This window comes from Lactuca virosa, chromosome 7, assembly GCF_052849685.1.
Source record: "Lactuca virosa cultivar CGN04683 chromosome 7, Lactuca_virosa_CGN04683_v6, whole genome shotgun sequence".
Taxonomy (NCBI): domain Eukaryota; kingdom Viridiplantae; phylum Streptophyta; class Magnoliopsida; order Asterales; family Asteraceae; genus Lactuca; species Lactuca virosa.
The window spans coordinates 230994396-231011499 of NC_136432.1; positions in this window are offsets into that span (position 1 = coordinate 230994396).

Consider the following 17104-nt stretch of genomic DNA (forward strand, 5'->3'; position numbering starts at 1 on the left):
GTGTCCCATTTACTTTGGGTACAAGATCGATTACATGTGCTATAATATTTATCCTTTCTGAATTTTCCAAATGCCTTGGGGCATTAAGGAGGAAAATGTCGAGAATTAGATATGACTAAAGTGATTAAGCAATTGTCGAGGACAATCTAAGGTTTACCAAAGATTGATTGCTCAGGGACAGTTGGAAGTATAGTGTTAATTTTTGGAAGGACCATATTGACATAGTCTGAAAAGAGGCAACTCTTGTTCAGATGTGGTAGTCAAAATGGGAATATAGAGTTGTCTTCATAGGTGGAAGCAATCTATGTAAGGTTAAAGAAACTTAATGCAAGAAGCATGTTCAAAGCAATGCGCTTTGAATCTGAGACATCGTTTCCATGGAATTGCTCTCCATTGGGATACTCTGTAATGATTGTTGCCAAGCCTTTGTGGCTTTGTGCATAATCATTACAAGAGGAACAGTGCATATAAGTTTAAAATCTAAACAGATTTCGATAAATGATAGGAATTTGGAATTCTTACATTTAAGACAAGGAATTGGGAGTGTGAAAAGAGAATCATTGAAATTATGTTCAATTGATCTAATTCACAAAGAAAAGGATCATAGACAAACATAGAGTTCATACTTGGTGTATGGCAAAGCTATTGTTTAGAAAAAAACATAGTGTACATGCTTGGAGCATGGGACAACTAGTGTTTTTAATTCAAGTATAAAGTTGATAAAACCAAAACAATGAATAATGAGTAATCAGTATGGTGATAAATAGAAAGAGTTTTATTTATATTCATAGGTTTTGATACCATATTAGATTCATTTATTCTTGTGTTTCACTTTGCATGTTTTGACTTCCATAATAACTAGGTTATTCTTTCGGAATGACTAAGTTATTCAAACCATCCACAGTCGGTTATATGTTGGAAGTAGATATGAATCAAGACTGTCATGGGTTGGCTTGTAGAGGTCCAAGTTGGTGGACAAAGTTGTGCTACAACACTCATGAGTGCTCATAAGTTCTGAGTATTGGATTCAACCCACGCTCATTTGAATCACTTCATGGATTTTATCACGAGTGATCATGAGACGATAATATCTTATATTCTTGAAACCTAGAGATATGAGTTGTTACTATGAGTTGATAGTACATTGATTGCACGAAAACGCATTGGTAACTCGATGTTATAAAACGTGCCTTTGTGTATGATCCAACAAGTAGCAGAACAAGCCATATGAGTCGAAGTTTATCCGTTCCTTTTACCTTCGGGATAAAAGCGATATCTGTGGGCCCCTCGATGATTTAGTGATGACACATGTAAGTGCTTGGCCAAGCCAGGAGTGATTTGATTTGTTCAATCAGTCAGTCATCATAAATCGGAAATCGGGAAACAACAAATGGACAGAGAGAATGATTGATAATCCATGTCTCAGTCCATATGATATCTAGAATGGAGGAATATATGATCCCTTATCTAATGGACAAGTCATTCACAAGGTCAGAGTTCGACAGCGGCTTTAAGAGCTACGATTGCCAGTTAGGTTTTGAAGTCATACTCAATAATAGTTTTAGACTTATCCAAGTGGGAGACTGTTGGATTAATGTCTAAGTCCATAACTATATTTGGTATGTACTTGACCCGACCCTACATGGTCCATTTGGGTTGCACTTCACCGACACAATTTATATGGATAGTCTTTTGAGAATAGTATATTTATGATTTATATTAATATATTATAAGTTCTAATATATTAATATGGAATCATATTATTTAATTAGTATTGATCAAGGCTTAATTTAGAATTAATTAAGTGATCAAAATGAACTAATTAAATATGGATTCTTATATATATGGAATGGGCCAAGTTCATTTAGCTTGGGCTAAGCTTTCAGATAGTGCATGGAGTGTGTAACCCATGGATCATATGAAATGAAAGGTCATGGGTTTAACCCTAGTCTCCACACAATATAAAGATGTCCTTGGTTGTTGAAATTGGCACTAGTGTAGGTACACTAAGAGGGCTAGCCGATTTCACTAGAGAGAACCAAAGTATTCTTATTCTCAAAGTCTTCCAAGGTGTTTTGGTGATTTATGATTCCACTTGAGGCTTCCACACTATTGGGGCTAAGCTCTTAAAGCTTGAAGACATCAAGCTACACCAAAAAGGTATGTCATCTAACTAGTCTTTGTAGTATAGTTGCCTCATAGTATGCTAGTTACGATTAAAGCCTTGGAAAGTTCTTATTTGCATGTATAATAGAGAAAACATAGATCCAAGGTTTATAGGGTTGCATGTACACCATAGGAGTGTTAGAATGCTCAAAAACCAACATAAATAAGGTCTGGTTTAGCTCATATTACTTTTAGAGAACAAGAGTACAAAACTGATAGTAAAACATGGAAAACTCTACTCTCAACACTATGTTCAGCTCCAATTTATAGGAGGCTGAAAGTACAAAAAGTACTAAGGCTAGACATTAAGCTTCGTCAAAAAGATGCCTTAGCAAATACATAAGGAAACATACGAAACTATATATTACACAGACTTCGACATATAACAAGATATTTCGACTCTACAGTTCTTATTTTTTTTTCAGAAAAATAAAAAAATCCAAAAATATTTTTGTTTTTCTTTTGAGTATATTTTATTTTTATTTTTATTTTTAATTTTTACTTATTAGTGATTTCTATTGTGTGCTAAGTTTACTTTTAGTTTCTTATTTTTTTTTCCTTAAAATTTCATTTGTCTTAAGATGAGAACTCAAAGGATGAAGAGACTCAAGGAGAATTCAAAGGAAGAAGAGAGTCAAGGAGACTGTACTTTCACACAAATATTGGGAGTAGTCTCTTTCTGAGCCAAGGTTACATCCTTGAACAACTGTGATGAGAAGGGTTTTTATAACTCTGTGATCCACAGGGACTTTTTAGTCATTTGTTACTTTTCAAGGCGCAACGGTGATCATTGAAGAACATTCATTCAAAGGAACTGGAAGTGAAGATTATTTTTCAACATTCATTCTTTCAACCCCAAAAGCAAGGTGAAGCTGTATTTGAAATTATGTGACAGATTGCATTGAAGCCTCCTCAATCAATTTGCTGCTATCTATGAACCTGCTGAAGTGATCCAGAAGAATTGGTCTCTCTGTTATTCTCTCTGAAGATTCTCAAAGCTGCAAGTGCTGATTTTCAAGAATCCTTACAAGAAGCCTCCACACCTAATGTGCGTTCAAAGTCAAATTTTTGAAGAAAAGTCCAACTGTTCAAAATGAAGTCATTCATGCAGAAATTCATTCGCTTGTCTTAAAGTTGTGATGAAATTGAAGATAAAAGCTGAAGCCAAGCAAAATTGAGAAGATTGAGAAGAAAAGAAAGCTACAAACCCAGGGGGAGTTCGTTAGGTCATAAGAAAAGAAAGCTATAAACCAAGGGGGAGATTGTTAGGTCTAAATTTATGGTTTATACTTTGCTTTTCTAGGCATTATATAGTTTTCGGTCTAGGGCCGAAATCTCCATGAGTTTATTTGTTGTTTGGACCGAAATCACATGTGATTTCGGTCAGGCTATTGGGTTTTCGGTTTGGGCTTTGTACTTTGGGTCCATATGTATAAATAGTGTTTCTAAGGGGCGTATAAGGGAGTTAGGAGTGAGGGGAGGAGGTTCAGGGGCTGCCATTGTTGGAACGTGTTTTAGAGAGAGGAATAAGAGATAACGTGTAAAAGAGTCAATGTTGTGTACCAGATCATTACTGAATACATTATGTGCATTGAAGATTCATCTTGCTATTCTTCTTCTTATATATTCTATCTTGCATCATTCACTTGATTGGGATTCCGCACCATCAAGTGGATCTGATTGATACGTCAAAGCTAATTCGGGACTTATAGAAGTGTCTGTGATGTCTGAAACCGGGCGATGAAGTCTCTGTCGTCAAAGTCTTCTAAGTACCTAGGCATAAGCTTCTCCAATGTTGAAAAGTGAGATTCCAATCCACAGATGCAATCAGTGAACCAAGCTGATCAACTTCAAAAAGTGTACCGATAACTTTTGAACTGTATGTCCCGTAATCAAGTCACACTTCGGCTTCAAAAAGTCTGAAACATCTCTAGTTATCGAATCATAATACACCAACGTGAAGCATCCAAAAGTGAAGTCCGAACAATAAATAATGTGAGTCCAAAGGCATAGTCTAGCAATGTCAAAAATTTGATCAAAAGATCAAAAATAAGTGCCACTTCACACAGCCACAATAGTCTTCGTCTTCAAAATATCGCAAATCCAAACTCAAGAAATCATAAGATCTGAACCGGATGCAAACACAAAAGAATCATCCTGTGGTAGAGTCTGAGTAATAAATAATCTGGAATCGGGAAACATCTAGTGAAGCCAAAAATTTGATCCGTGAAGACCAAAAATCAGTGCCACATCGCATCACTAAATAAATCATCGTCTTCAAAAGTCTTCAAAAATCCAAACTCAAACAATCATAAAACATATCCGGATGATAACATATTTTCTCCCTATTTTTGATAACCAATGACCGGATATCAAAAATCAACAAATCATCAGGATGGAAAGTGTCGGATACCAAGAGCTATGCAAGCTCTCCCTAGATGTATGAAGGGTCTTGATAAAACACGAGAATGAGAGTAAAATAAATACTCTGCGGTCATATGTAGCTGGCTGATTCAGTCGCTGAAAAACTGCTCGAACAAATACCAAAGTAGCAATAATAACCCTGCATGAAAGAATCTCTGCTGTGCTGAATAATAATACCGATATACCCAAATTGCAGTGTCGGAACTCTTGAAGTGGTCTTCAAAAAGAAATATAGTCTACATGCTCAAGATACATGGTTCGTCAACTGTAGATCAGGAGCGACAAGTCATAAAAATCCCATAAAGCGAAGGTTGCGAAACAATTTTGTTGATCAGACACAAATGCGGTACAATCCTCGCGAAGAAAAATATGATGTCCGACTGCGGTATGGAGTAATCGTTATGGAAAGAATAAAATTCTTCAAATATAATCAGCATGAAGTGAACCAATGTGACTATCAAAGGTTGGGTTGTGGCAAAAACTGGTATTAAAAAAAATAATTGGTTTTAAAAAAAATAATTGGTTTTAATAAAAAAAATAGATTTAATAAAAAAAATTGGTTTTAACAAAAAAATGGTGTTAAAAAATTGGCTAAATAAAAAAGTTGGCTGAAAAAAAATGGTGTAAAAAAATTGGGTTAAAAAAAATAAATAAATGGTGTTAATAAAAAAAATAAGGCTAAAAGAATAATGGAAAAAGGGGGGGGGGGGATTGCTATGAGAGGGGCTGAAGGAAGGAGGAGAAAGGGGGAAGGGAGGCTCAAGATGAAGGAGGAGGAAAGAGGAGGGGATACTGAAGAGGAAGGAGGAGGAGGCTGAAGTTAGAGGAGGTACCGGAGAGGAAGGGGTTACGGGTTTGAGAGGACTGCAGTGGGAAGAGGGATGTAGTGGAAAGGGGTGAGGAGGGAGGATAACCAAAGTGGGGTGGAGAGGTTGGAGGAGCTACCGAGGATGAGAAGGTAGGATGGCTGCGATGAGAGTTAAAAGGTTTGGCTGCGGTAGTAGGAGTGTGGCTTGCGGTGGGTAAGAGTCTGCGGTTGGGTGGGTTGATTGCGGTAGGAAGAAGAAGTTGAGCTGCGGTGCGAAGAGGGAAAAAGCGTAGGCTGCGGTCATGGGGAAGACTGTGGTGCGAGGTCTGAAGGGAAGATCAAGGCCTCGGTCTGCGGTAGGGTATGTGTAAGAGGGTCTTCGGATCGCAGAGGCTTGTCAGCAGACTTCGGTCAGCAGGTCTCCGGGTTGCGGTAAGGGAAGACTTTGGTGCGAAGGCAAGGATGAGAGGAGACTGCGGTCGGAAGCTGCGGTCTCTTGGATTTGTGTAAGAGTGGTTCCGATACTAGGCTTGTGAGGGGTACCGCATGGCTTCTTATGAGAGGGTCTTCGGTAGCAAGTCTGAGAGGGTCTCTGGTAGCTGAGAAGGTCTCCGGTACCAAGACTAAGAGGGGTACCGCAGAGGCTTCTCAGGAGGCTTCGGTAGGGCAGTTTTTCGACTACGGTTCTGGGAACTAAGGAGGGCAATGCTGATGACAAAAAATGCTATTTTTCATGAAAAAATGATACTGAAAAGACCATTTCTTCATATTTTAACATGGGGAATCTTTTCTGGAGCATTTTGGGTCAAAAAGAGGTATTGGAAACGCAAAACGTTGAGGGGACAAGGCATGGGTTTAATGAAAAAAGTGGAGTGTGCAAGGGATTAAGGGACAAAAGGTGATGGGATTGGTCAAGTCACATTGTTTTTTGCTTTGGGAGGGAAAATAAATGTGGATGACTCTTTCCAAAAAGAGTAAAGAGGACAAGTGTCTTTTGCAAACACTTAATCACGTCCAAATAATTCTAGTGAAGATCTACAGCAACAATATTTGAAGAACCAAGGAGAACTTCATACCTCTTTGAAGAGCAAGAGTTGATGGCAAAAATCTTCAAAGAAAAAAAATTCTCTTCTCCACTATCTTCAATAAATGTCCAAGATTTTGTGTCTCCTTTCCAAGAAAAAAAACTTCCTGGAACAAATTCTTCAAGATCTTCAAATATTTTTAGAACAGAAACATCTTCTCCTATTTTTATTCTTCTTTAACAACATAATAAAGAAAACTTTGTAAACTTGGATCTTCCAGAAGAAAATTAAACAAGACAACAACAAGTTTTTTATTCTTCTAAGCTTGAATCAACCTCAAAAATAGAAAAACTCATCATAAAAATTTCTGGTTTGAACCCGAAAATTCTTGCAAAAATCGAACAAATCTTTAAGATAAACACTGAACGGGAGTCGTTCCCTTGAACTAGTCGCTTGAACCTTCAAGGTATGGCTCTGATACCAATTGTTGAAACTCATTTTGATGATTGATTGATGCGGAATAATAATATCTTGAGATTTAAGGATCATAAAAAATATAAATGAAGAACATGAAGATGAGTAGTTCCATCATATACTAGAAAGAAGTAAATAATATTACAATACAACAACATGGTTGGTAGAGATAACTCTCCCTTGGTGGGAGAAATCCCACCATACTTTCTCTCTCTAGAAAACTACATTTTTGGTGCACTCTTTCTTTTACAATAACCAACTCTCTCTATATATAAGGAGAGAGAAACCAACAATACAATAAAGGGAATAAATAACCTAACTTATCACTCATAATTTGTAGAGCATTTACATGCTCAAAACCTAGCTGCTTCCGTGATGACTCCTCGAACTATCAGTGCAAAATGACACCTAATCAAAACTTGGGTTTCAAATAATATCCAATAATCCATACTTGGGGTAAAATGACCATTTTACCCCTAGCTTAATTTGATCCATGCCTAACGCCCAATTCCACAATATAAAAGGCCCAACACTAGATAATCTTCAAAAGGCCAACTTATGGTCCGATTTTATAAATTGGGCCCAATCCCCTCTAATGGGCCTTACCCTAAACCCCAATAATATTCTTAGTCAAAAAGCCTGATTTCAGATAGCCCACTAAGGCCCTAAGCAACTAGGTCCAAGAAATGGACCAAACCAAGGCCCAAATATGCGAAGCCCACTCTGACTGAGTACGCAGGGAGTACTTAGCTATACGTAAGGCGTACACGCTTGCTGGCATATACGTTGTGCGTACTGACTTGTACGCGCAGCGTACTCCTCTATTTAGCCACTTTTGCCATTAAGCACTTAATGCTTAGCCTAAAGGTCCAAACCACATATCTGAGTCCTAATCAATGTCTAGATCCATAAAATCACTGACTTGGTGAATTTGCATGCCCAAATGAACCCAAACTCAAATTATAACATTCTACTTCCATGGAAATGGCCGTAACTCATACATGGATGGATCTAAACCTCAAAGATGGGAACTTTATGACTGAAGGACCCAAATAACACTAAGAGTGGCAACTCTAAGCTTCAAAAATGATGTGGACTCATAAGATCTCATTAATGGGACCAAAATGGTCCATAAACCCAAACCAAAAGAGATCTAAGCTAATAAGGATCAAGTTCAAGACTTTATACCTCAAACTAGTGCCAAAAGATGATAAGGTTCTGGATCTATAAGCCTTCACTCCTTCAATGAAGCTTCAAGGATGGACACCTTCCTTCAAAGCACCAAAAAACACCTCAAAATGGCCTTCTAATATCAAAAAGAAGACAAGATGGAATTAGGGTTCGAATGTAGGGGTAAAGGGGACAATGAGGCTGGTAAAATAGGGGTTTCAAGTGCATAAGGATGCTTATATAGTGGCCAACCTCTAAAATTAGGGTTTCATTAAACTTAACGTATCCCCCGCGTACAAAGCTGTACGCCCCGCGTATGCATCCGTGACCCCGACCACACCCTCGCATTAGTACGCTAAGCGTACCACTTAGTATGCCCCACGTACTCGCTTCATCACTTGTACGCTAAAGCGTACCTTGTTGTACGCCCCGCGTACAACTCAAGGGTCAAATGGGACAAATTAATAATGCAAGATCAAGAGAGGAACTTACCGAGATTCAAGCGTAACAATTCTCCCCCACTTGAATCAGACTTCGTCCTCGAAGTCCTCTGCCCCGAAAAACTTTGAGTAATGCTCTCTCATCTCCTCCTCGGGCTCCCAAGTTCACTCCGAGCCCTTGCAGTGTTGCCACTGCACTATCACCATTTCTATAACCTTGTTCCTCAAGGTCTTCGTTTTCTGATCCAAAATTGCTACCAGTCCCTCGATATAATTCAGGCGATCATCCACATGAATATCTTCCAATGGAACAACTGCAGAATCATCCACTGAAAACTTCCGTAGCTGAGAGACATGGAATGTTCTATGAATCTGACTGAGCTCGGCTGGAAGATCTAGACGATAAGCAACCCAACCCACCTGAGCCAAAACCCTGAAGGGACCAATATACCTAGGGCCCAGCTTGCCCTGCTTCCTGAACCGGATGACACATTTCCAAGGCGAAACCTTTAGGAGAACCATATATCCCACCTGGAACTCCAAGTCTGATCGGCGCCTGTCAGTATAACTCTTCTGCCGACTCTAAGCTGTCTGGAGTCGGCTCCGAACCTGCTGAATCACCTCAGTGGTCTTGAGCACGACCTTGGTACTCCCCATGACCCGCTGAACGACCTCGCCCCAAAAAATTGGGGTCCTGCACTTCCTCCCGTAGAGCATCTCAAAAGTAGGTAGAGCACTTCCTCCCAACTCCCACCGAAATCCAACACGCACGCACACAAAATATCCTCAATAGTCTGAATAGTCCGCTCACTCTGACCATCGGTCTGCGGATGAAATGATGTACTGAAAAGGAGACGAGTGCCCATCTCGTCATGAAATCACTTCTAAAATCTAGAAGTAAAACGAACATCCCTGTCCGAAACCACTGATACTGACACCCCATGACGTACCACTACATCCCAAACATAAATCTAAGCCAACTTCTCTGCAGATATACTCTCCTGAATCGGAATGAAATGCACGCTCTTGATCAAACGATCCACGATGACCTAGATAGAATCCACTCTGCGCACGGTCCTTGGAAGCTTCGTGATGAAATCCATGGTGATGTCTTCCCATTTCCATTCGGGAATCTCCGACGGATGCATCTTGCCGTTAGGTCGCTGATGTTCGGCCTTGACCTTCCTGCAGGTCAAGTACCGCTCCACATACCATGCTGCATCCTGCTTCATGCAGGGCCACCAATAATCAGGACGAAGATCCTTATACATCTTCGTTGTCCCGGGATGGTAGGAGAACCTCGACTTGTGGGTCTCCTCCATCAGAACCTGGCGTACACCGCCCCAATAAGGTACCCAGACCCGCCGATGCAGGGTCAACAATCCGTGACTATCAAAATCGAACGAAGCCACCTAACCCACAATGCGCTTACTCTTCCGGTGCTCTTCCTTCATAGCCTTGACCTGAGCCTCGCTGATACGCTCCAACAATGGAGTAATCACTCAAGCATATATCTCTGATCGGAGCTGAGACCGCCTTGCGGCTGAGAGCATCGGCCACCACATTGGCCTTCCCTGGGTGATAAAGGATCTCTCATTCATAATCCTTCACCACATCCAACCAACGAAGCTGCCTCATATTCAGGTTCGACTGATCCATCAAATACCTCAGGATCTTGTGGTCTGTGTAAATAGTATAACGAACCCCATAGAGGTAATGCCACCAAATCTTGAGGGCGAAAACAACGGCCCCCCAACTCCAAATCGTGCGTCAGGTAGTTCGCCTCATGAGGCTTCAGCTGCCTCAAAGCATAAGCGATCACGCGACCCCGCTACATCAACACCGCACCCAAACCTGTTATCGAGGCATCACAATAAACCACAAAATCATCAACACCCTCTGGCGGGGTCAGAAACGGTGCCTTACACAACCGTTGTCTAAGAGTCTCAAAAGTTGCCTGCTGCTCAAGCCCCCAACGAAATGTCACCGACTTCTTAGTCAGTCGGGTTAATGGAACAACGATCTTGGATAAATCTTGGATGAATCTCCGATAGTTAACCACCTGACCACGAAAACTCCGAATCTCATATGGAGACCTTGGAACCTCCCACTGCATCACGACCTCAACCTTGGACGGATCGACCAGAATACCCTTCTGGTTGACAAGGTGCCCTAGAAACTGCATCTCGCGCAACCAAAACTCGCACTTGGAGAACTTTGCGAAAAGTCTCTCCCTCCTCAATGTCTCAAGCACTTCCTTCAAGTGCTCCTCATGTTGCTCCTGAGTCTTGTAATAGACCAAGATATCATCAATAAAGACTATCACAGAACGATCCAACATCGGTCTGCACACGCGGTTCATGAGATCCATGAACGCGGCAGGAGCATTGGTGAGCCCAAATGGCATCACCACAAACTCATAATGACCATATCGAGTCTGGAATGTTGTCTTCTGCACATCCTCATCCCGGACCCGCATCTGATGATAATTTGATCGCAGATCAATCTTGGAGAACCAAGATGCACCCTGAAGCTGGTAGAAAAGATCATCAATCCTCGGAAGGGGATAAAGGTTCTTCACTGTTACCTTATTTAACTCCCGGTAGTCGATACACATATGATGAGACCCGTCCTTCTTCTTCACAAACATAATCGGGGCTCCTCAAGGCGAACTGCTCGGCCTAATGAATCCCTTATCTAACAGCTCCTGCAACTGTGTAGAGAACTCCTGTATCTCGGGAGGAGCCAGCCGATACGGTGCTTTGGCTATCGGAGCCGCACCTGGAAGCAAATCAATCCTGAACTCCACTTGCCTCTTCGGAGGTACCCGTGGCAAATCCTCCGGGAACACATCCGGATAATCCCGCACGATCGGCACATCCTCCACGGTCGCCTTACCCTAATCCCAGATATCCATGACATAGGCGACGAAACCCGAGCAACCCTGATGAAGATAACGTCTGGCCCTCGCTGCAGAACACATAACCGGCCCATGTTGCGGTCTTTCACCCTGAATCACCAACTCCCCCCACTTGGGGTCCAAACCCAGACTAACTGTTGCTCACAGTTGATCACTGCCCCATTAGGGCTCAACCAATCTATTCCCACAATGACCTTGTTCCCACGCAGAGGAATGGGAACCAGATCAACCGGATACAATTTGCTGAATAACTAGAGAGTACAACCTCGATGAAATCTCGCAAACCTAACCATCCTACACTACCCCGATGAAATATCGCAACCCGAACCGTCCTATCATCAGGAATCTCCACATCAAAAGGACGATCCAGCTCCCTTAGAGCTCCAACAAATCTCTTGCTAAGCTCAAGCGACACAAAAGATCGGGTAGCCCCCAAATCAAATAATACCAAAGCAGAGATACCGTTCACAAGGAACGATCCTAAATTAAAACACATAAACATAAGCAACAATTCAATACAAATAAAGAGATAAAGAGAAAATACATACCCGTCACAACATTAGGAGTTGCACGCGCCTCCTCCACTGTCAGCTGGAAAGCCTTGCTCTTCGCCGCAGGCACATCTGCCCGGCCCTGACGGCCGTCAGTAATTCTCAAAGTCGTAGGAGCGTGTGCTAACACTGGTCCTGCTGCAGCCAAACTCGGACATTGGGCCTTTTTTTGGCCCCTCTGATGGCAATGAATGCAAATCATATCTGATCCATGGGTGGTGGTAGCAGTACAATCCCTGCTATAATGACCGGTCTGACTGCACTTGAAGCAGCCAGAACCACCACCACTACAACTCCTGCACGCACCCTTGTGCGTCCTGCCGCACTTACCACAACGGCTACGACCCTGATGACCCCTCGATCTGGAATCTGATACCTTGGGCTTCTTGCCCGAACCCCTTGATGTCTGAAACTCATTTGGCTTCCTCTTCCTCTCCATCTCCAGGTCAATCTCCCTATCCATGGCTCGAGCTATCATATCCTCCATCGTCTTGCAGCTGGATCGGCTCACAAACTGACGGATGTCTCTCCTCAGCATCTCATGATATCGGGCCTTCTTCATCTCCTCGTCCGCCACATACTGTGGAACCAGAAGTGCCCTCTCCCTTAACATAGCGGTGATGTCAACCACCGTCTCAGTAGTCTAGCGGAGATCCTAGAACTCTCGCGCCAACTGCTGCACCTCAATAATTGGTGCAAACTCAACTCGAAACCTGGTCGAAAAATCATCCCAGGTCATCCCATCAACAACATCATCACCCACAACACTACCTACCTCCTCCCACCAGTCTCAAGCCCTGTCCTTCAAAAGGCAGGAAGCTAGTATGACCTTGTCCCCCTCTGGAAAACGACCTGTACGGAAAGCGTTAACCACATCTGCTAACAAATGCTTGTTCGCAATGGGGTCCTTCTCCCATGATAGTCTGGAGCTCCACAAGCCGGGAACTCCCTGAATGTCAAATATCGAGCTCCTGCAATAGCCATCATCTCAGAATGAAACAAGCTCAATCGCTCCTCTAAAACCTCCAAGATACCTTCCTTGACTGAGCCGAAGATCACAAGAGTCTGATTGAGAATGCAACGAGTAATCTCTGAAGAGAGAAACTCCCTAGTCTGCTCGTCGAGCTGCCCGACTCCAGATCCTGAGCCTGAACCCTCCCCGACACCAGAATTGCCGACTGTTCTGCCTCGCAATACCACCATACTGAAAAGAGACCACAAAAACTATCAGAATACGCATCAAAATATAACGGGGAATCACAACCCTACAAGCTTCCTGATTTTATCGCAGCCCTCCTTGAACCGAGTACAGATCCTCTGCTTCCAGTAGTACGGGCCATACTACCTTCCACATCTATCCGTCCTTTCCTCAAGAATTGCTTTGGGTAAACCAGGTTACCCTAAATCCATCTATTCATCCCTCACATATAGCGCTCCCAACACTGGATCTTCTCTTAGCTTTTCCTAGGGCAACTCCACACCACTCTCCGTCATCAGCTGCAGAAGGAATCACCACTATCTCCTTCTAACTAACTCGCGAATACCATCACATATCACTAAAACTAGATAATTCTTCGAATGAGAGGTCTCACACTACAACGGTTGGACACAAACAAGAGAAACGCAATAGAGTTAAAACCTAACCTTTTAAAATTATTTAGTTCCCATGATATGTAACTTAGAAGATTCATTTGTTAGTTAGCTTAAGCTAGTTAGAACTCCTAAAAGCACAAAGAAAGCAACATTCGAGCATCAAATATCAGAATCAAGCATAACCTAATCAAGCCATCCTATCACTGACTAATCAGTACTAGCATGCAAGTTTACAAGCTCATACAACATGCATACAAGGGCATCTCTCCTAGAATTCTATCATGCGAAACTGAGCAGATCCCTAGCTCTAACTAGCATGCGATACACAGATTCACAGATTCAAGCATATCAAATAACATGTATGGGTAATTTGGGAAAACTTACTTGAGCTTGGTCGAATGCATGCACCACTCCCTCCATCTCTTTTTAGAAATCCTTTTTATAAAATGTTTTTCTTTTGAAAAATCTACCAAGTCCTTAGTTTGAGTTCAGGCACACCCGAGAGTGTGCCCGAATCCCTCAAACCAAGGCTCTGATACCAACTTGTAACATCCCAAAATATGGTCCCAAAAATTTTGTTTTTAAAATAGACAAAATAGTATTTCCAAATACCATCCATACATCTCAAAGTAACTAATGTATCAAATGTCATAAAAATCAGAGTAAAATATCATATGTGGAATCCCAATGGTGTGTGCAATGTAGTCAACCCGAGCTCTTACCTTTGCTACCGAAAATACCTGAAACATAAACAGATAACAGTAAGCACAAAGCTTAGTGAATTCCCCAAACTACCCTATACCATACATAATAAATCACATACTGGGCCACTGCCCGACATCGGGCCTCGCTCGGCATCTAGCCCTGCTCGGTTTACATATCAGTTATTTTCAGGCCTCACCTATCACTGGGCCTCGCCCGTTATACACATACAATCAGTATCACATAATCATGCTAATCCACATAATGATTATAAACACTAGCATATGTTCTAGTCCTCAAGCCTCGACTGGCATCGAGCCCCGCCCGGTATACATAGCAGCACATAACACATGCAAGGATCACACAGACTCCTAGCATCCTAACATAACCAATAAGGGCCGGCATTGGTGCCTTAGACCCGCTAAAGCCCAGTGAGGAAACTCACCTCAAATGCTGAATCTCACATAAAGGAATCCCTAGCTGCTGCCTTGACGACTCCTCGAGCTATCAGTACAAAATGACACCCAATCAAAACTTGGGTTTCAAATAAAATCCAGTAATCCATACTTAGGGTAAAATGACCATTTTACCCCTGTCCTAATTTGAACCATGACTAAGGCCCAATTCCACAATATAAAAGGCCCAACACTAGATAATCTTCCCAAGGCCCGCTTATGGCCCAATTTTCCAAATAGGGCCCAAACCCCTCTAATGGGCCTTACCCTAAAGCTCAATAATATTCTTAATCCAAAAAGCCTGATCTCGGATGGCCCACTAAGGCCCAAAGCAACTAGGTCCAAGAAATTGCCCAAACCGAGGCCCAAATATGTGAAGCCCACTCTGACTAAGTACACACGGCGTACTCAGCTGTACGCAAGGCGTACATGCTTGCTGGCTTGTACGCTGTACGTACCGACTTGTATGCCCATCGTACTCCTTTATTAAGCCATGTTTTCCATTAAACACTTAATGCTTAGCCTAAAAGTCCAAACCACAGATCTGAGTCCTAATCAACGTCTAGATCAATAAAGTCACTGACTTGGTGACTTTGCATGCCCCAAATGAACCCAAACTTAAAATATAACATTCTACTTCCATGGAAATGGACCTAACTCATGCATGGATGGATCTGAACCTCAAAGATGGCAAGTTTATGATTCAAGGACCAAAATAACACAAAGAGTGGCAACTCTAAGCTTCAAAAACGATGTGGACTCATAAGATCTAATCAATGGGACCTAAATGGTCCATAAACCCAAACCAAAGGAGATCTAAGCTAATACGCATCAAGTTCAAGACTTTATACCTCAAATGAGTGCCAAAAGATGATAAAGTTCTGGATCTATAAGCCTTCAGTCCTTCAATGAAGCTTCAAGGATGGAGACCTTCCTTCAAAGCACCAAAAACACCTCAAAATAGCCTTCTAAGCTCAAAAACACACAAGATGGAATTAGGGTTCGAATGTAGGGGTAAAGGGGACAAGGAGGCTGGTAAAATGAGGGTTTCAAGTCCATAAGGATGCTTATATAGTGGCCAACCCCTAAAATTACTGTTTCATTAAACTTTGTGTATGCCCCGCGTATGAAGCTGCACGCCCCGCGTACGCATCCGGGACCCCGACCACACCCTCGCATGAGTACGCTAAGCGTACCACTTGGTAGGCCACGCGTACTCGCTTCATCACTTGTACGCTAAGCATACCTTGTTATGCGCCCCGCGTACAACTCAAGGGTCAAATGGGAAAAATTAATAATGCAAGGTCAAGAGAGGAACTTACCGAGATTCAAGCGTTACATTAAGTCAAATGATTCCAACACTCCATCCTTTTGGAGTTGGGCAATGCGTTTCTTGTTGAAACGTCCAATACAATAATGCCACAAGCATGCTTTGTCTAAACCATTAGACGAATCAATTTGCAAAACACTATTTCCTAAATTGTCTACAACCATCACAGTTTCATACACGCCATCACAAGGTAATGCTTCAAAATAAAATGCACCATTTTTGTAAGCATAAATAGAACCATTCTCATTATCAAAACAATATCTAAAAACTTGTCTATATAAACCATGAAATGAAATGATGTTGCTCGTTATTTCTGTCGAATAAACCGATCTTGGTAGCAGGTGACGATCTCATATTGCCCATAACTAGGTTCATCTTCCCATACTCCACATCATCACTTCTTTTTAGTCCGTGAAAGTCAGAACAAATATGAAAACCACATCATGTATCAAGGACCCAAGAATTAGAATGTGATGAGTTTTTAGATAGGATAGTGTAAATACCTGCTGAGGTTGGCTTCACCTTGCCATCCTTTATATCCTGCAAGTATTTGAGGCAACTTCGTTTCCAATGCCCTTTATCATGGTAGTAGAAGTAAGTAACATCCTTAGGATCAGAGGAAGGAGGAGCATCACATCTGACTTTTCCTTTGGATCCATTGCTTGAGGACCCCCTATGGGACTTTTCCTTCCAATTCTGTTTTGAGGAAGATTTATGTTGGGTTTTAGGCATTCTAACACTACTAAGGTGTGCATGCAACACTAAATACCTTGGATCTATGTTTTCTCTATTATACATGCAAACTTGATCTTTCCAAGGAATTACCCAAACTAGCATACAAACTTTGATACTTGCGTAATAAAACAAGTTAGAAGACATACCTTTTGTTGTAGTTGGAAGCCTTGGACCTTTAAGAACTTAGTGCCCCAAGTGTTGCACCTCAAATGGAATCACACAACACCACCAACAATTGGAATAACTTGAGAGAAGAACACTTGCTTCACAAATCGGCTAGCCCTCACTTCTTGTCCCTTAAAGGTGCCATT